Below are 20,142 nucleotides of genomic sequence, written 5' to 3'. Positions count from 1 at the left end.
CCAATGCCCTCATGACCTGATGTAAGATTTTAGCTCCAATGTGTTATAAACGTAATAGCAAAATAAGGTTAATATAAAAAGCAATTTATTATAAAACAATTTCAATCATAAGCAACGAGAGAAAAAAACACAATAAATAAATCAGTGCAGCGCCGGGTGGACAGGGGTCTGCACCCAGAGGTACAGATTTTCTCAAATCCACGAAGGAGGGATTGCAGTCCGGGGTTTTTATAAGGATTTTCGTATCCTGAGGCAAAACCCGGAGTGGGCACAATCTAACAAAGAGTCTAGATGTGCGGTTGAATAGATTTCCCGGATCTGTCGAGCTGAGTCAATAGTTAACTGGGCAGAGTCCTTTCACGTGCGAATGGTTCTGGGTGCCTTCTGATTGCATCTTTTGGTTGGACTCCCGGGGTGGAGTGTCCAGGTCGGGTGCAAAGCAGATGGATATCTCAGCTGGGCTACTCTCATTGTCTGGCTTGATTGTCTGTGTCCTGCTCTTTATCTCGGGCTGATAAGCATCGCCGTGGATCGTTACCGCCTGACTTGGGAAGGAATCTTTAGATCATACTACATTTTATATCTTTACATTATTATAAATATAACATATATTTCTTTATTCTCTTTCATGAATTTTTATCCAGTGCTACATTTATCACAGTCCCTCGCTTAATAATTTATTACATTAAAAATCCGTGTTATCTCATTTATTTTTATTTCTAATGGGGAGGACTGGGGACTTTTAACAACATTCGTCCTCCTCCCAGTCTTTTAGAGAATCTTCACAGTACCCTTGAAAAGGGTTATCTTTTTATTTCTATTTTCAAATTTCTTTAGGGCTTCAACTGCTTTCCCGTTTTCTCTTTTCTAACTTCATTAATTTAGATATTTGAGAGAAAGGAGTAGGCTTCCCTTGGGCATTTTCTGGATCAATTGGGAGGGCAGCGATCTGCATCTCTTGAACAACGGAATGAATTAACCTGATGAGACAGGGAATCAGGCATGGGAGGAAGATGATTCTTGCAATTGAACAAGTTATGAAGAACACTAACTTTTTCCACCAAGTTCCTTGTCTAAATATTTGGTCTCACCAAGAGGCTTGTAGAATAGAATTCCACTTTTGGACTGGCACATGTGCCACTTTCTTTATTTCAGCAGCTAGTTTCTTTATTGTCTCTTCATAGTCATCTATCTCTATACAACATTCTGATTCACTGTACTTACCACACACTCTTCTTTCCTTGGCTAACAAGTAGTCGAGGGCTAATCTGTTTTGATATACAAAAGCCCTCATTTGCGAGTGTTGTTTTGCCAGAAGTTTTAAGGCTTCTGAGGTGTGGTTGGAGACTACTTCCACTACTGCTTGCAACCTAATAAGCCTGTTGAGGAGGTAAATAGGTGTTCTATAACCCCAGCTGCCATTATTTGCTTAAGTGGCGGGCCCATAATACTTAATGATCCTTTCAGCAGGTCACTCTTCTTCTCTTCATTTTTGACTGCCTCCGGCCATTGGTAATTCTCATTTTAATTCCTTTTTATGTCTATTCAATGTCTCAAAGAGGGGAGCTCCTAGCAATTTGCTTTCTGTTCTAGGTAAGGTAAAGAAAAAGGGCCTGATTATTCCTAGGGTGCAGGACCCCTTCCATTTCTTGGGGAGCTCACTATATGCTTTTTTCCTACATATCCAGTTGATGCCGTTGGGAGCTTCCCAACCTATGTTCGTTTTTGCAGGATTATTCCAATATTCTTTTAGGCCTTCTAGTGCATGGAAGGGATTGGCCCCGGAGTTTTTGCACCAGCATAATTTAATTAATTCAACCCATTCACAGTGATTTCCCTGGGTGCGACTCCAATAGCCCGCGGGTGGTTCAGGTTGCCAGGTCTTTGATTTAGTGTCAGAATTCACCGTGAGTGTGTTTATACACGGGATATAACCCACTAAGTCAGTGAACTCCTTCTTTTCTCTGCTAATGCAGACAGTGCCAATTATTCTCTGGTCTATTACTCATCCCTCAGGTCTTTGTGTTGTTTTTGACATTTTTGATCTCTCCCATTTTAGGAGTTGTTCTGGGGTGAGTCCCTCTCCCTTCCAAGGCCACCCTTCGGCCGATTTTAAACCGCCACAGATCCAACAGTTAGACAAACCTAATTCCATTGCTATTTCTTGCATTAGGTCAATAAAGAGATTTTGGTTGGGGGCTGGTAATCTCCAATCACTGTACTGTTTTTCTAACTGTTCATAGTGTTTACTAAGAGACTTCAGTCTCTCTTGTTCTAATCTCTTTTTTCTGATTTCTACTTCTCACCTTTTTAACTCTTGGGTCAGTTGTTTTATTTTACTTTCAGGATCCATCTCTTCTTCATCTTTTGAAAACCAGAATATTTGGTCAAATTGTAAACAAATTTGGTCATCATCTCTTCTTAATAAATCAAGGATTATTGGTTCATTGTTAAAGGATGTTTTTTCTTCATGTTTTAGATTTTTGCCTTCCCAGTACAATTTTCCCCCCATAGTACACATTTTTAATTTTGCATTATCATAATACAAAGGGTTGACCTTATAGTACACCAGAAAAGTGGACTGTCTTTTTCTTCTTATCTATACAGTTTTATTACATTGGCTATAAGTTGGAATCGGAGGAAGCATTCCAACTTCTCTCTTATATATGAAGTGGGAAGCTTTGGTCTTTCCTCCTATAGGAGTCTTTGACTGCCCGTCCTTAAGACCTGCCCCTGAGTGGTAACACCAGACCTCCCCCTTCAATTCACAGAGACCATACCGAGTACCGTTAGACAAGCAGAACCCTTTCTGTTGTCCCGGAGGACAGTCAATTATTTGTCCAGTATTTGTGGTAGTCAGGCACTGCTCACACTTCCCCAGGGGACACTCCCCTGGAGGTACCTCGGGAATTATTCCCTTGGTCAAGCACATGGCTAGACTCAGGACAATCAGGATTCCCCCACTGGCGTACCCCTCTGCCTCGCCCTTCGCCCGTTCAGAAATATACGGCAGGGACTACCATCTTCTCAGCAGCAAGGATATTCTTCAGGGGCTCTTGTAGTCCTAATGGCATACCTTCTCTTGAAAGTAGCTCACCGAGACAATTTAATTGTATCTGTCCTACACAGTACTTTGACTGTTTTTCGGTACACGATCGCTAGTGCTTCTGCTTTGGCATCTTATTTTCCTTTTATCCCCTTTTGGTAAATCAGGTACCACTCAGGAGAGTCAAGTTCTAAAAACCCCGCCCGGGTGGCAAGTATTAAGAGACAGCTAGTCTCCTCTTGTTCCTTGATCAGACAACTGGTACACAATCCCTTGGGCCTGTACCCTCCCCAACAGTGGGTTACCTAAATTTGTCTACAATAAGCACACTCAAAATATATAAAAGGAAAACAATCACAATTCCGGTTGATGCAACTTATCTGGTCGTCACTGGTCATTTGTGGTGACGCTGAAGCTTAATTTTCAGCCCTCCCAGAGGGGTGGTGACTTTCCACTCGGAGGTGTTGCAATCCTTGACCTTTTTAACTCTGGATGAATGTGTCCAGCCCCTTTCTGCAGTCCGAATAGCAGTGTCAGTGGTGAGGAGAACGAGGAACGGTCCTTCCCAGTGTGGGGTGAGGGGAAGCTCTTTCCAAGCTTTGATGAGGACTTTATCCCCAGGCTGTATCTGGTGTATCGCGAATCCCAGAGTGGCGCTTTGGGGAACAAGCGCTTGCTTTCGAAGGTCCTGTAAATTTTTGTTTATAGCAATGAGATATGGTTGTATTTGCACATCCTCCACTTGGGGGTGTCCCACCGGCATTCCATGTTTGTATGGCATCCCATATAACATTTCCAAAGGGGACAGACCCATCTCAGAATGAGACATAGTTCTTATATTTAGCAGAGCAAGGGGGAGACACTTAATCCACAACATTTTTGTTTCTATCATGAGTTTAGACAATTGGGATTTAAGTGTTTGGTTCATCTTTTCCACCTGTCCTGAACTCTGAGGATGCCAAGGGGTGTGGTATTGCCATCTAATACCCAGAGCCTCTGAAATTTGTTTTTTAATTTTTGAAGTGAAATGAGTTCTTTGATCCGAATCAATACAATCTACTATCTCATACCTAGGGATGATTTCTTCAAATAAAATTTTAGACACTGTTTGGTCTGTGGCCCTTGCCCTGGGAAAGGCTTCCACCCAGTGCGTTAGTTTATCAACTATTACTAATAAAAATTTATATCTACTGATTTTCGGTAATTCGGTGAAATTCACTTGGATCCTCTCAAATGGTCTGTATGAGAGAGGACGACCTCTCCAAGCAGTTTGTTTAGACCTGGATTGATTCACTTTTTGGCAAACCACACACCCCTGTACCTCGTTTAGCAAGTTCAAAGATCTCCTTGCACCCGGAAAACTTCAGGAACTCTTCGGCTAGTGCCCGAGTTCCCCAGTGGGTCTGTTTGTGTAACCTTTGCAATATCTTCCTTGCCGTTCTCCTTGAAATTAATTCCCTCCCATCAGGTAACCACCATTTTCCCCGTTCCAGGACTTCCCCTATCTTCCTGAATTCCCCAATCTCCTTCTCTGAAGGGAGCACGGGGATTTCAGGCAATTCCTCCGCGGTTACTCCGGGAATGCTTACGGTGAGCAGAGCTGCTCGTTTTGCCTCTTTATCAGCTAGGTTGTTACCTTGGGTTTGAAACTGCAACCCCGTCTGGTGTCATTTTATATGGACAACTGATATTTCTTCTGGTTCTCGGACAGCCTCTAGAATCTGTCGGATTATTTCCCCATGGATTAGGTCTTTTCCCTTAGTATTTATCAATCTTCTTTTCTCTTAAATCTTTCTAAAAGTGTGTACCACACCGAAGGCATACCGTGAGTCTGTGTAGATGGTGCCCCTCTTTCCTTTCAGCCTCCGGAGGGCTCTCAGGAGAGCATAGAGCTCGCAAGCTTGTGCGGACCAGCTTGCTTTCAAGGGACCTGATTCTACAACTTCTCCTGATGCACCATTTATTATTGCATATCTCAACTTTCTCTTTTCCTCAATAACTTTCGATGATCTATCTATAAACCACTTCTCTCCCCCTCCTAATTCCTGATCCTCTAAGTCTGGTCTTATTCTAGTCTGCAGCTCCTCCGTCTCAGTACAATCGTGTAACAATTTTTCTGGAGGTTCACCGAACAGGAACTGAGCAGGATTTTGTGCAGAAGTGGTTTTTAATTCTAAACCAGGTGAGCTGATTAAAATGGCTTCATATTTCAGAAGCCTGGAATCAGTCAGCCACTTCTCTGCTTTTTGCTGCAAAATGTTTCTCACATCGTGGGGAATGTAAACTACCAAGGGAGCTCCAAAAGTTACTTTCTTAGCTTCTCCCGCTAACAGAGCCACTGCTACAATTGCCTGTAAACACGTAGGCCAACCCCGACTAACAGGATCTAAGATCTTTGAGAGAAACCCTATAGGCTTCTTTTTTTCTGCCCATTCTTGGGTCAGGACTCCCTGTGCTGTTTGTCCACTCACATCTACAAACAACTGAAATTCTTTATTTGTATTTGGTAGAGTTAGTATGGGGGCAGTCATAAGAATATTTTTCAATTTTTGGAAATTAGACTCATCCTGTTCAGTCCACTTCAGCCTGTCAGTGTTCAACTTTTCATACAAAAACTTCACTTTCTCACTGAAACCTTCAATCCACTGCCTGCAATATCCCAAGAGCCCTAAAACTTGTCTAATTTGCCTTTTTGTTCTTGGTGCAGGCAATGCAAGGATGCCTGCCACTCTCTCAGGGTCCAATTTCTTTTTCCCTTGAGATATCCAATGTCCTAGGTATTTTATTTCAGGCTCTGTGAATTGCAGCTTGGATTTTGAGACTTTCAACCCTTTCTTTCCTAAAAAGTTCAACAAGGCAATTGTGCTTTTCCTCACACTTTCCTCAGTCGGTCTAGCTATCAACAACAGTCATCTACATACTGCAGAAGCTTTGTCCTGTCTTCAAGAATAAATTGGGTTAGCAATTGTTCTAAAGCCTGCCCAAAAAGGTTCGGAGACTCCACAAACCCCTGGGGGAGGACCGTCCACCTTAGCTGCTGCTTCCGGTTTGTATCTGGGTCCTCCCACTGAAATGCAAAATAATTTCTACTCCTTTCATCCAGAGGGCAAGTCCAAAAAGCATCTTTCAAATCAATCACACTGTATCAAACATCTTCCGGTGAGAGTCTATTTAGCAAGGTATAGGGGTTGGCCACCACCGGGAACCTAGTCCGGTTCCTAGCGTTTACCGCTCTTAGGTCCTGGACCAATCGGAAACTGCCATCCACCTTTCTTACAGCCAGGATGGGGGTGTTATGTTGAGACATGCAAGATTCTAAAGTACCCCCTTTTAGGAGGTCATCAATTACATGTTTCAACTCCCTTCTCCTCTCCATCGGGATGTGATATTGTTTAACCCTTATAGGGTCCTCAGGGTTCTCGATTTCTATTTTGATAGGTTTGATATCTAGCTTTCCTACCTCTCCTTTTGAATGCTATACTTCAGGGTAAATCTCCTCCTAATCCTTAGGAGTCAGCTTAAATATTTTCACTACCAATTCAGAATTTTTAACAATGATATTAATTCTTAAAGCAACAATCATGTCCCTCCCTAACAAATTACAATCAGCTTCTTCTACTAATAATAGATTCTCTAAGCAAATTTTATTTTCAGATTCTATTATTACATCCTTTATTACAGGCACTTCGAAGGGGTCCCCCTTTGCACCGATTACAAAAACTTTTTCTCTGCTAGCTACACATCCGTACGGCAATTTCTGCAGGGTACTTCTCTCCACCCCAGTATCCACAAGAAAACTTACCTCCTGTCGCTGGGGGCTCACCTTTAATTTATCAAGGGCTCATTGGAAGTTCTGGTCCCCAAATTGAAGAGCCCCCGACACCCCTAATCCTCTTGAAAAATCTTCTCGTCCTTTATTCTTTGTCTACAGTCTCGCCGAACGTGTCCTACCTGTTTACAGTAGTAGCATTCAGGGGGTTCTCTCCGTGGGGTCAGGGCTGCCTGGTGAGAACCTCGACCTTTTCTGGGCAGTGTTTTAAACTTACTCTGTGCCTGCTCTTATTTCTGGACTTCCTTTACTGCAGCTACTAAAACCTTAGCTTACAATTTCTGCTTCTCATCCTCCCTCTTCATGTATACTTTTTGAGCTTCCCTTAGGAGCTCCTGGAGGCTTTTATCTTGCCACCCCTCAATCTTTTCTAATTTTCTCCTAATGTCCTCCCAAGATTTAGCAACAAATTGTGTTTTCAACAGCACCGCCCCCACAGGAGCGTTCGGGTCAGTTCCAGAGTAGATCTGCAAACTTCGCCGTAATCTTTTGACCCGTTCAGTGGGTGATTCCTCTTTCCCTTGACACTCTCCAAAAACTTTGCTAATATTCTGGCTCCTAGGAACCGCTTCTCTTATACCTTGAATAATTATGCTCTTCAAATCTACCATGTTTCGTCTGCCTTCCTCCGTCTGTGCATTCCAGCTCGGGCTTACGCTAGGCCATTTCTGGTTGCCTAGCATCCCCTGTGGATTGCGTCTGTCCCAGTCCCTGATACCAGCTTGTTTAATCATCTCTCTTTCCTCCTGATTAAACAATGATCTTAGGATTGCCATAAGATCATCAAAGGTATAAATACTACTCCCTAAAAATTCGTCTAACCTCTCAGCCACACCAAAAGGATCATCCAACAACCGCCCCATTTCTTTCTTAAATGCTCTTACATCTCCAGTGTTAAGGGGTACATTTACAAATCCGATCACTCCCGGGGCCATCGGTACTTCCCTAAGAGGGAACAACCGGTGCCCCTCTTCACTCTCTCCCCACTCATCACTCACCATTCTCACTCTCAAATGGGTTCTACTTGTGGGAGGGGAGCTGGTGCTTGTGAGTTGTCTCCCCTTTATCAATTGTGGGAACTCCGCCACTACCCGGTTGACGGGAGGGATCCCCTCCATTTTATGGGGGGGGTCTCGGTTGTGGCGGCTGGACCGGCAAGGACGGATAGAGTGATCCCCAGCCTTGTGCAGGAGAAACCTCCGAAGAGGCTGCTGTGGCTATGGTGTTCACAGGCGGGGATAAGGGGAGGGCTGCCGGCATCGCTGCCGGCGCCAAGTCTCCCGCTCGGGATGTATGCATCTCAGCGGGTTGGTCTCCGGAGCCCGAAGGTGCTGAAGGCACCACTTGATCTATCAATGAAGGCTCAGCCGGTCCATGATATGGGGGGTGGTAAGTGATCGAGAGGTTCCCAGGATTCAGCTCTCGACTCAAGTTTTTCTTTTTGTTTCATTGGGAATAGCCCTACTCTGGCGTTTAACCAGAGTTTAGCATATTCTTTCTCCTCGGGATCCGAGGGGAATTTGTTCTCCACATAGGAGAGTAATTCATTACATGTCCATTTTTCGAATGTGCCTAACACTGGCCAAGTGAGGTGACTTCTCAATTCTTGTCCTCCCCAAACCTCCACACAGTAATGAATCAATTTTGCCTTGGATTTTCCCTTTCTCTGGAGACAATCTTCCCAGTGTTTTAACATCCAACCCAAGGGGCTCTCCAGCGGGATGTCTAGTGATCCCTCCCCCTGATCGGAGGGATTTTTCCCTGTGCTCTTTCTTTGTAGCTTACTCTTTTTCTGCCCCATACTTCGCAAATATATATAATTTCTTACCTGTCTTCGACTCCTCTGTGAGTCTGTTTCTGTTTCTGCGTTGTGACTTTTACGCGCTTACCCGAGGAATCAAAGTTTGCCAATGCTCACCCTTCAGCGAGCTGAGCTGAGATCTCTTGTAATCGGCACTTTGATCCTCTTCCGGACCTTTACCTTGATCCGTTAACTAAAAGGGTTTACCAGTTCCTGAGCTCGACAGGATGTATCCTTCCCCTTTTAGCCTCTTGTGATCAGTCCCCTGAGACACCCTTTCATCTCAGGTTTTTAGAAGCGTGTTGAGAAAAAGCTTTCACATCGAATTGCTTCTTTCGCGGCCGGCCAATTCCCTCGCGGGAGGATGGAAACGCGGCCTTGTAGTCCACACTCGCTTCGTGATCAGATCACGTTTCACACACTTGCCCAATCACCCACTCAACCAGCAGTACTTACAGCTATTTTCCTGCATGGATGTCTTTGTGCACAGCAGATGTTTTACGAGTGAAACCAGCCACGGCTTTCCGAAGGCTCCGTGCCTTCCCGAGCTCTCTGCCCCGGATCCGTTTCCCTTTTATTGTGGTTTATCTCAGCCTAAATTTAGTTCGGATGTCGGAACGAGCTACGGGGGTTCTCAACTCACCAGGCCGCCAAAATCAGCGGGGGTACCCTTCCTGGGCAGTGAGATTCCCCCGCAGTTTCTCCGATCCGAGTCACAGCACCAAATCTGTTATAAACGTAATAGCAAAATAAGGTTAATATAAAAAGCAATTTATTATAAAACAATTTCAATCATAAGCAACGAGAGAAAAAAACACAATAAATAAATCAGTGCAGCGCCGGGTGGACAGGGGTCTGCACCCAGAGGTACAGATTTTCCCAAATCCACGAAGGAGGGATTGCAATCTGGGGTTTTTATAAGGATTTTCATATCCTGAGGCAAAACCCCGAGTGGGCACAGCCTAACAAAGAGTCTAGATGTGCGGTTGAATAGATTTCCCGGATCTGTCGAGCTGAGTCAATAGTTAACTGGGCAGAGTCCTTTCACATGTGAATGGTTCTGGGTGCCTTCTGATTGCATCTTTTGGTTGGACTCCCGGGGTGGAGTGTCCAGGTCGGGTGCAAAGCAGATGGATATCTCAGCTGGGCTACTCTCATTGTCTGGCTTGATTGTCTGTGTCCTGCTCTTTATCTCAGGCTGATAAGCGTCGCCGTGGATCGTTATCGCCTGACTTGGGAAGGAAACTTTAGATCATACTACATTTTATATCTTTACATTATTATAAATATAACATATATTTCTTTATTCTCCTTCACGAATTTTTATCCAATGCCACATTTATCACAAATGCTTGCCCAAAGAGGTTAGGAGAGTCTGAAAATCCTTGGGGGAGATATGTCCACCTAAGTTGTTGTTTTCTTCTGGTAATAGGATCATCCCATTCAAAAGCGAACCAGTCTCTACTCTCCTCTGCGAGGGGACAGGTCCAAAAGGCATCTTTCAAATATTTGGTTGTAAACCACTGATGTTCTCTTGGCACTTTACTGAAGAGTGTATAGGGATCTGGCACAACAGGGTGCCTGGAAACAGTCTTTTTGTTGACTTCTTGTAGGTCTTGTACTAGCCGATAACTTCCATCAGCTTTCTTTACAGCCAAAATGGGTGTATTGTGAGGGGACATACAGGGTTCCAAGACTCCTTCTTCTAATAGTTGTCTGATTATTGGGGCTAACCCCTCCCTTCCCTCCGGTGAGATGGGGTATTGTTTAACTCTCACTGGTGGGGTATCTTTCACCATTTCCACCACTATTGGGGATATCCCCAAGAGTCCCCTCTTTCCTTGGCCAGCCCACACTTCTGGGTTAATTTTCTCCATCTCGTTTTGGGTAAGTGCCTTAATTCTTACCACCATCCTCCCATCTTCAGGGATTACTCCCACACCTAAATGGACTTGAAGGTCTCTCCCTAGTAAGTTACTTTCCTCTTATTTCCACATTTTCAACCACCGGAGCTCTAAATGGTTTCCCCTCTGCCCCTATCACTTCACATGTCTTCTTACCTAGGATGACTCCTGATGGCAACTTGTTTATACTAGATCTTTCGGCCCCAGTGTCTATTAAAAATTCCATATCTTCCCTCAATGGACTTACTTTAAAGTTTGCCTAGGGCTCTGTCAGATGTTTCATGGGAAAACATTTCAATATATAAAGCCCTTGACACCCCTAATCATCCCCTTTTAAAACTTTCTCTAAAGGGTCTTGTTCTCGGGCAATGGCTTTGTCAAACTGTAACTTTTTACAGTCCTTTTGAAAATGCCCAACCTCATTGCAATAAAAGCAACGTCCGACCCATGGTTTCCCCGTTCTTTCTGGATACCTCTTCCAAGGTTTTGCTGGCCCCGGTCTCTCTTGACTGGTTGCTGCCAGAGCTCTTTTTTCTGACCCTGCACTTTCTCTGGCAACTGCCACTATTATCTTTGCCTTTGTTCTAGTTTTTTCTTCTTCTCTCCGTAGGTACACTCTTAGAGATTCCCTCAGGAGCTCATTAATGTCTTTTTCCTGACAGCCCTCCATCTTTTCTAATTTCCTCCTAATATCCGGCCAAGCCCTTGTCACAAATTGCACCTTCAAGAGCATCTGGCCTTCCGGGCCATCTGGGTCAATGTTTGAATGCAGCTGAAAGTTCCGTTTTAACCGGTTTAGCCAGGCTGCCGGAGTTTCATCCTTCTCCTGCGAACCATCGAATGCCAATTTAGCATTACTCCCCCTGGGGACTGACTCTTTTATGCCCCTCACCATCAGGGACCTATATTCCCTCATATTTCTCCTCCCTTCCTCCTCATTGGGGTTCCAGTGGGGATCTGCTATAGGCACTTTCTGATCTCCTGGGGGCCCTGGCCTATTCTCTCGTTCCCAAATCCATATTCCTGACATTCTTATTAGCCGGACCTCTTCTGAGGAGAATAGTATGTTAAAGATTGAATTAAGTTCCCCCCACGTATATGTGTTGGGTCCCAGGAACTGATCCACTTGATTAGCTATTCCCACTGGGTCCTCCACCAAATTCCCTATTTCTTTCTTAAAACTTCTGACCTCTGAGGCAGTCAAGGGAACATTTACAAACCCAATGCCACCAGTTGCTCCTCCCATAGGGGCTTCCCTAAGAGGGAATGGTTTTTCTGCCTTGGAAGTCTTGGACTGAGTGTTACAATATGGTCTGCCCTCTGCCTTAGGGTCATCCACTTGGGAGGTAAGTCCTTGTTGAGGGCTAGTCGTGGCATCAGACTATGGGGTGACAGTAGGTGGGGGACCACCAGAAGTTTGTAGAGGTGACAGTGACAATGGTGATGTTGGTTTGCTCTGATCCCAATGTGTTGTTGTGGTTTGCTCTGATCCCAATTAGGAGGAGGTAAGGGAATGACGACTGGGGAAGGTGTTACAGGAGAGGTAGTCATTGGGAAAGGTGGAGGTGGTAGAGGAAGGATAGCTGTAGGAGGGGTCACGTGAACCTGAGCGGGGCCGGACGTGCACTTTGGGAAATAGCAGGAAAATTTGGAGGGGACAAGTAGTCAAGGGGTCCCACTTCTTGTCCTTCCTCCCCTCCTCTTCACTCTTCTCCCCTTTATGCTGCAACTTACAGATTTTTACTTCTCTATCTCTTGTTGCATTCTCCAACCAACATGCAGCATACTGTATTTCTTCCAGGTCAGACCCGTCCTGTGCCTTTAGATGTTCATTCAATTGCCTACACATTCACAAGTCCTGTGTCCCAACCCATGGCCACCGTTCTGGTAGGTTCAAGTTAGGCCACACCTCCACACAAAAATGGATCATCCTTATTTTATCCAGCTCCTTCATTACTTCCCAATCGTCCCATTTGTCCAATAATTCCTCTAACGGACTATTGGGAGGAATTCTCTTGGCTCTTTTATCTCTTTTAGTACTCTTCTTGCTTACACACCCTCCCATATTTTTTAGGCCTCAAACTAAATGGATAAGGTGCCCCTACCCGAACTAAAATTTAATGATGGGCAACACAAATCTGAACGGCAACTAAACTTTCCTGGCCTCTTTCCAAAAAAAATATCTCCTAAAAAAATTTACCTTCGCTTCTTTCCAAACAAAACCTCAAAACAACTCAACTTTCTTACTCTCTTATCAAAGCCAGGGTCTACTTGACCCTCTTTTTAAGTCAGGGTCCACCCGACCCTTTCTCTGGTCTAAGGTCCCAGCGGGGTTCACTGCCTGCCCCTACCTATACCCCTATCCAAGCCAAACTAGGGTCCACCCGACCCTTTCTCTGGGGTAAGGTCCCAGCGGGGTTCGTGACTCTGCCCCTCCCTATACCCCTGTCCAAGCCAAACTAGGGTCCACCCGACCCTTTCTCCAAGCCAAGCTAGGGCCCACCCGACCCTTTCTCTGGGGTAAGGTCCCAGCGGGATTCGGGGCTCTGTCCCTCCCTATACCCCTATCCAAGTTTAGGGTCCACCTGACCCTGGGGTAAGGTCCCAGTGGGGTTCACGACTGCCCCTACCCATACCCCTATCCAAGAGGTGCCTCAGTCTTCCATCCTTCACTCACTTCCCCCTGCTCCCAGCCGGCCCCCTCGCGGGAGTCCGGAAACGCGGTACTGAGAGGTCCACTCTCGCTTCAGGGGTCCAAGCTGCCGGCCCCCGTCTCATTCACACCCCACTCACATGCCTCTATACCCGCCGCCGAATGTTCTTACCACTCCAGCGCTCCTCCGCGTCGCTTATCCCTCGCCGATTCCCAGGGTCCGGGGGTCACCAGCAATTCCCGAGGGTCCCACAAAGCAGGCGGCCATCCTGTCGGGGGTCTTCAGTGGGTGTGGTGATCCTGGACGAACCCCCAGCTGATAAAAACAGGGCCAGGAGACCTTCTTCTCCTGTTTTAAAGCCTTTATTAGAATCAGCTTGGGGTGGGGGCCCAACAGGTCACGCGCACACCGCCGTCACTCCCTGAAGCGACTCGGAGGAGGAGGAATGCGGCTCTTCCTACGGGGTGCAATGTAGGCAAAGCCGGGATCTCCGTCCTCGCGGGTAAACCCGGAGTCCCCTTTTGGCTCGACAGTCCAGGGGTGTCATCCCTAGCGAGTCTCTTCTCCATCATGGCGAGGAAAGCAGAGTTGGTGGGTAGTGTCCCTTGATCCCGACCTTAGGGCATTGCTCTCAGTTTCTTTATTTAGTGTTCTGATGCCTCATAGATCGGGTTTTTTGTCCGAGGTGTTGTTTTTTGGTATCTAATTTACATAAACCCTGGTTGCCATGTTGGGAAGTCTCTGGTCGCCATGTTGGGAAGTCTCTGGTTGCCATGTTGGGAAGTCTCTACCTCTGGTAATGATAGGGCAGGGGTAACAAGGAACACTTTGACATGGAACTCAGAACCGGAACACCTCAGAACCTGGAACAGAGGCTGGAAAGAACACTTGCAAAACCTGGACTGCAGGTAGGGCCTATTGCAAAACCTGGACTGCAGGTAGGGCCTATTCATATCAACAGCCATACCTCTCCTGTAACAATGCTTATCTGAAACTAACTCTTTGCCTCCCTGAAGCACCTTACAACAGTTTATGCTGTCTCTTTCCATGTTGATCACTCTCTCTCTCTCTTCCCCTATCTCTGGAAAAAAGGATGAATTTGCCAGTCTCATCTGAGTAGTGAGCGGGTTCAACTCTTGCCCCGGCCTTGTGGATGGTCCTGGGATCTCTGCCAGAGCAGCGGCTGGAGCTGTCTGCACCAGAAGATTTTTTTCCATGACTGCTGTGGGGAGTGTGGCCATTATCTCAGCATGCTGCAAGCTGATATCTTTCCCTGCCTTTAGTGGGCAGCCTGTGGTGAAACTGAGCAGCGGCACAAAGTGCAGCCCAGGCAGGGAGCGGCCTGGCCCGGCAGCCCCGCTGTGCAAGGCCCAGCGAAGCCTCTGAGAAGGGGCTCCTGGCACTTGCCAGTCTCCATCCTCCCCAGGAAGCACAGAGCTGCGGCCAGCCCCACTCCCCTCCCGTGGCCTTGGTTGGCCTGGGGGGAAGGAGGCTGAAGCGGAGCCCTGGTACCTCTTGAAAAGGCGGAAAGCAAAGAGAGCAAGAAATTGCCGGCCTTAGGTCTTCAAGTGGTGTTCCCAGGTGGATGTCACTTTTCAATGGGCAAAACTGCTGGCAGTTCTCAGCAATGGCCACTTGTTGGCCAGGAGAAAAACTTTGTGGCGTTTTTAGGAGATTTGGGGAATTTTGAGGGATTTTTGTTGAAGTTTATAGGATCTTGAGGAGATTGAAATAATTTTGTGAAATTTTTGCGGATTTTTGTGGGATTTTTGTGGAATCTGTAAAATATTTCTGGAATTTTGTGTGATATTGAAAAGATTTAAATAATTTTGTGGGATTTTTCTGGAATTTTGTGGAATTTTGAGAAGACTTGAAGAACTTTGAGGGATTTTTCCTGAATTTTGTGGAAATTGGTGGGGATTTTGTGGGAAGTTTCTGGAAATTCGTAGGGTTTTGAAAAGATTTTTCTGGAATTTTTAGGGACTACTGTGGAATTTTGTGGGATTCTGAGGAGACAGGAAGAATTTTGTGGAATATTCCTTAGATTTTGTGGACATTTGTGGAGATTTTGTGGGATGTTTCTGGATTTTGGTAGAGTTTTGAGGAGATTTAGGGAATTTTGTGGTATTTTTCTTGAATTTTCTGGATTTTTCTGGAATTCTGTGGGATTTTGAGGAGACTTGAATAATTTTGACTGATTTTACTTGAATTTTGTGGAAATTTGTGGAGAATTTGTGGGATGTTTCTTAAATTTGGTGGGGTTTTGAGAAGATTTAGGGAATTCTGTGAGATTTATCTGGAATTTTGTGGGGATTTTGAAGAATTTTGAGGGATTCTGAGGAGACTTAACAAATTTTCAGGAATTTTTTTCAGATTTTTGTGGAAATTTGTGGAGATTCTGTGGGATTTTTCTGGAATTTTGTGGGCCTTTTTAAGGACTTAGTGTGGTTTTGTGGAGACTTGAATAATTTTGAGGGATTTTTCTTATAATTTGTGGAAACTTGTGGAGATTTTATGTGATTTTTGTGGAATTTTGTGGGATATTGAGGAGATTTAGGGATTTTGTGGGATTTTTCTTGGATTTTGTGGGAATTTGTGGAGATTTTGTGGGATGTTTCTGGAATTCAGTTGCGTTTTGAGAAGATTTAGGGAATTTTGTGGGATTTTTCTGGAATTTTGTTGGATATTGAGGAGATTTTGTGGGATGTTTCTGGAATTTGTTGGGTTTTGGAATGATTTAGGAAATTTTGTGGGATATTTCTGAAATTTTGTGGGGCTTTTTCTGGAATTTTGTGGTATTTTGAAGAGATTTAGGGACATGTGGTGTTTTTCTTGAATTTTGTGGGAATTTGTGGAGATTTTATGGGGCGTTTCTGGAATTTGGTTGAGTTTTCAGAAGATTTAGGGAATTTTGAGGGATTTTTGAGGGATTTTTGTGGGATTTGGAAGAGTTTTCTGAATATTTAGGGAATTTCGTAGGAATTTTCTGGAATTTTGTTGGATTTTTCTGTAATTTTGTGAAAATTTGGGAAAATTTAAATAATTTTGAGGGATTTTTCTTGAGTTTTGTGGAAATTGGTGGAGATTTTGTGGGATTTTTGTGGAATTTTGTGGGATATTGAAGAGATTTTTTAAGATATTGAGGAGATTTTATGTTATGTTTCTAGAATTTGGTAGGGTTTTGAGAAGATTTAGGGAATTTTGAGGGATTTTTCTGGAACTTTGTGGATTTTTCTGGAATTGTGTGGGATTCTGAGGAGGCTTGAAGAATTTTGAGGGATTATTTTAGATTTTGTGGGACTTTTCTGGAATTCTCTGGGATTCTGAGGAGACTTGAAGAATTTTGAGGAATTTTTTCTAAGATTTTGTGGGCATTTGTGGAGATTCTGTGGGATTTTTCTGGAATTTTGTGAGCCTTTTCAAGGACTTTGTGTACTTTTGTGGAGACTTGAAGAATTTTGAGGGATTTTTCTTAGATTTTGTGGAAACTTGTGGAGGTTTTGTGTGTTTTTTGTGGACTTTTGTGGGATATTGAGGAGATTTAGGGATTTTGAGGGATTTTTCATGTATTTTGTGGGAATTTGTGGAGATTTTGTGGGTTTCTTGTGGAATTTGGTAGAGTTTTGAGAAGATTTAGGGAATTTTGTGGGATTTTTCTGGAATTTTGTTGGATAGTGAGGAGATTTTGTGGGATGTTTCTGGAACTTTGAGGGACTTCTCTGGAATTTTATGGGATTCTGCAGAGAATTGATGAATTATCAGGAAATTTTTCTTAGATTTTGTGGACATATGTGGAGATTTTGTGGGATGTTTCTGGAATTCATTGGGTTTTGAGGAGATTTAGGGAATTTTGTGGCATGTTCCTGGAATTTCGTATGGTTTTAAGGTGATTTGGGGAATTTTGTAGGATTTTTCTTGAATTTTATGGAAATTTGTGGGGATTTTGTGGGATGTTTCTGGAATTTGGCAGGGTTTTGAGAAGATTTTAGGATTTTTGTGGGATTTTTCAGGAATTTTGTGGGATGTTTCTGGAATTCTCTGGGATTCCGAGGAGACTTGAAGAATTTTGAGGAATTTTTTCTAAGATTTTGTGGAAATTTGTGGAGGTTTTGTGTGATTTTTGTGGAATTTTGTGGGATATTGAGGTGATTTAGGGATTTTGAGGGATTTTTCATGTATTTTGTGGGAATTTGTGGAGATTTTGTGGGATGTTTCTGGAATTCAGTTTGGTTTTGAGAGGATTTAGGGAATTTTGTGGCATGTTCCTGGAATTTGGTATGGTTTTTAGATAATTTAGGGAATTTTGAGGGATATTCCTTGAATTCTATGCAAATTTGTGGGGATTTTGGGGATATTCCTGGAATTTGGTAGGGTTTTGTGTAGATTTTATGGGAATTTTGTGGGATTTTTCTTGGATTTTGTGGGAATTTGTGGAGATTTTGTGGGATGTTTCTGGAATTTGGTAGGATTTTGAGAAGATTTTGGGAATTTTGTGGGATTTTTCTTGAATTTTGTGTATTTTTCTGGAATTCTGTGGGATTCTGAGGAGAACTGAAGAATTTTGAGGAATTTTTCTTATATTTTGTGGAAATTTGTGGAGATTTTGTGTGATTTTTGTGGAATTTTGTGGAGATTTTGTGTGATTTTTGTGGAATTTTGTGGGAAATTGAGGAGATTTAGGGATTTTGTGGGATTTTTCTTGGATTTTGTGGGAATTTGTGGAGATTTTATGGGATTCTTGAGGAATTTGGTAGAGATTTGAGAAGATTTAGGGAATTTTTTGGGATTTTTCTGGAATTTTGTTGGATATTGAGGAGATTTTGTGAGATGTTTCTGGAATTCAGTTGGGTTTTAAGGTGATTTAGGGAATTTTGTTTTATTTTTCTTGAATTTTATGGAAAATTTTGGGGATTTTGTGGGATGTTTCTGGAATTTGGTAGAGTTTTCAGAAGATTTAAGGAATTTTGTGGGATTTTTCTTGGATTTTTGTGGGATTTTGTGGGAGTTTCTGGAGATTTTTTGGGATGTTTCTGGAATTTTGTAGAGTTTTTTGAATATTTAGCAAATTTTGTGGGATTTTTCTGGAACTTGGTGTATTTTTCTGGAATTTTGTGATATTTTGGGAAAATTTAAATAATTTTGAGGGATTTTTTTTGAGTTTTGTGGAAATTGGTGGAGATTTTGTGGGATTTTTCTGGAATCTTGTGGGGCTTTTCAAGAATTTTGTTGGATTCTGAGGGCCCATTTCCCCTAAGAACACGCATGTACTGCCCGCCTGAGTGGATCAGCCTTCACTGCTACCATGGCGATGGGGCGACTGTCTGGTCCCTGGGCATGCTGCTGTTTGAGATGGTGTGCGGGTACTTGCCCTTCGAGAAGGAGCATGACATCGTGTTGGGGCAGCTCTTCTTCCCGCAGGAGGTCTCTCCAGGTTGGTATGCAGCCTGAAGAAGGCAGGCTTTGGCAGGTGGCACTGCGCAGCCCAGCCCGGCCCTCCCGCAGCAGCACGGGACGCCCATGTGCCCTCAAGGGCCGGCTGCAGCAGGTGGCCCGTGGCAGGCTGGGTGTGGCACGCTTGGCTGAAGGAGGGGACGCTTGTCCTGCCGTGCCCCTCTCCCGCCAAGGGCAGCTTCGAGCACAAGCAGCGTGGCCCGGCTTCTGCAGGTGTCGGGAGCAGCTGGGCAGGAGCCTTCTGCAAGTGAGCGCTGCTTTCTGCCTTCTCTCCCCAGAGTGCTAACATCTGATCCGCTGGTGTTTGTCCAAGCACCCCATGGATCAGCCAGTGCTGGAGCAGATCTTCTACCACCTTTGGGTGCTGGGCAGGCATTTCTGATGCCTTGCTACAGCCTCTGCAGCACCCAGTTCCTGTGTCCCATGCAGGACTGAAGGCCCAGGAAATAAAACCCGAAACCCACTGCGGGCTGGCAATTCTGGTCCTTGTTAGCAACTTCAGCTAAGGGAACCTCTTGGCAAAAGGGGTAATCAGAGCATTCCCTTCAGCCTTTGTCAAGCTGTTGGTGCCTTTCCTCCAGGTTGTCCCTCAAAATCAGAGGCGGGTAGAGCCTGCACCAGTCCCCCCAAATCAGTGGGAGGCAGAGACTACTCCCAGGCTCCTCAAAACTGGAGGAGGATGGAGACAATCCCTGGGCCCCCCAAACTGAAGGGAGATAAATACCCGACCCCCCAAATTAAGAGATGGATGGAGCCCACAGTGGCCCCAAAGTCAGAGGGGGAAGGGGAGACTGCAAGCCCCCCCAAAGAGGAGGGGAATTTTGCCTGTGCCAGCCCCTCAAATTACAAGGGGACAGAGAACACCCCTGGCCTGGCAAAGTGCAAAGAGCAGCCAGGGGCTGCCAGGATGGTGAAAACACTGGCACGCCCCAAATCAGAGGGGGACAAAGAGCCCGCACAGGCTTCCCAGGAGGAGAAAGAGGGCAACAAATATCCCCTGTTCCCCAAAGTCGGAGGGGCACAGACACAACGCACACCTCCCCCCATAGCGGAGGGGGACAGACAGAAAAGGCCCCACAAAAAGAGCATGGGGAACCAAGAGCACTGCCGGCCCTGCAAAGGTAAGGAGGATTGAGAAACTCCCCATCTGTCTTTGTTTTGGAAGACAGGTGTCTGCTAGGGAGGGCAGGGGCCTCCCCTGGAATGAAAATGTAGACCCCCTTCCTCCGAATCATTATAACTTTGAACTCAAGGGGCTCTCAGGCAGAGATCTGGGGATAGGAATAACAGTTCTTTACTAGTGTGTATAACGAGGCACACAAACAACAATAACTACAGCGTTAACAACAAAACAGAACCAGGGACCCCATGACATCTTTCTCTGCTGAGACGGGAAGGGATGGAGGAGAGGCTTTGCTTCCCAAACCCCCTCGGGTTGGCAGTCAGTGCCGGTGCTC

At 44.9% G+C, this 20,142-nt stretch overlaps 1 long non-coding RNA gene across 1 annotated transcript; it reads right to left on the bottom strand.

Annotated features, from left to right (window-relative positions):
• Positions 1-68: 68 nt before the first annotated feature.
• Positions 69-18,624, bottom strand: LOC147650774 (uncharacterized). Its single transcript, XR_015275331.1, has 2 exons — positions 9,133-18,624; positions 69-3,734 (listed from the first exon to the last, which is right to left on the bottom strand). It is a non-coding gene; the product is annotated as an uncharacterized LOC147650774 (long non-coding RNA).
• Positions 18,625-20,142: the final 1,518 nt, after the last annotated feature.

The sequence above is a fragment of the Cyanistes caeruleus genome, chromosome 12 (assembly GCF_971803275.1).
Source record: "Cyanistes caeruleus chromosome 12, bCyaCae1.hap1.1, whole genome shotgun sequence".
Classification (NCBI taxonomy): domain Eukaryota; kingdom Metazoa; phylum Chordata; class Aves; order Passeriformes; family Paridae; genus Cyanistes; species Cyanistes caeruleus.
The sequence above is the reverse complement of the archived record's forward strand: the minus strand, read 5'-3'. Positions and strand labels throughout refer to the sequence as shown.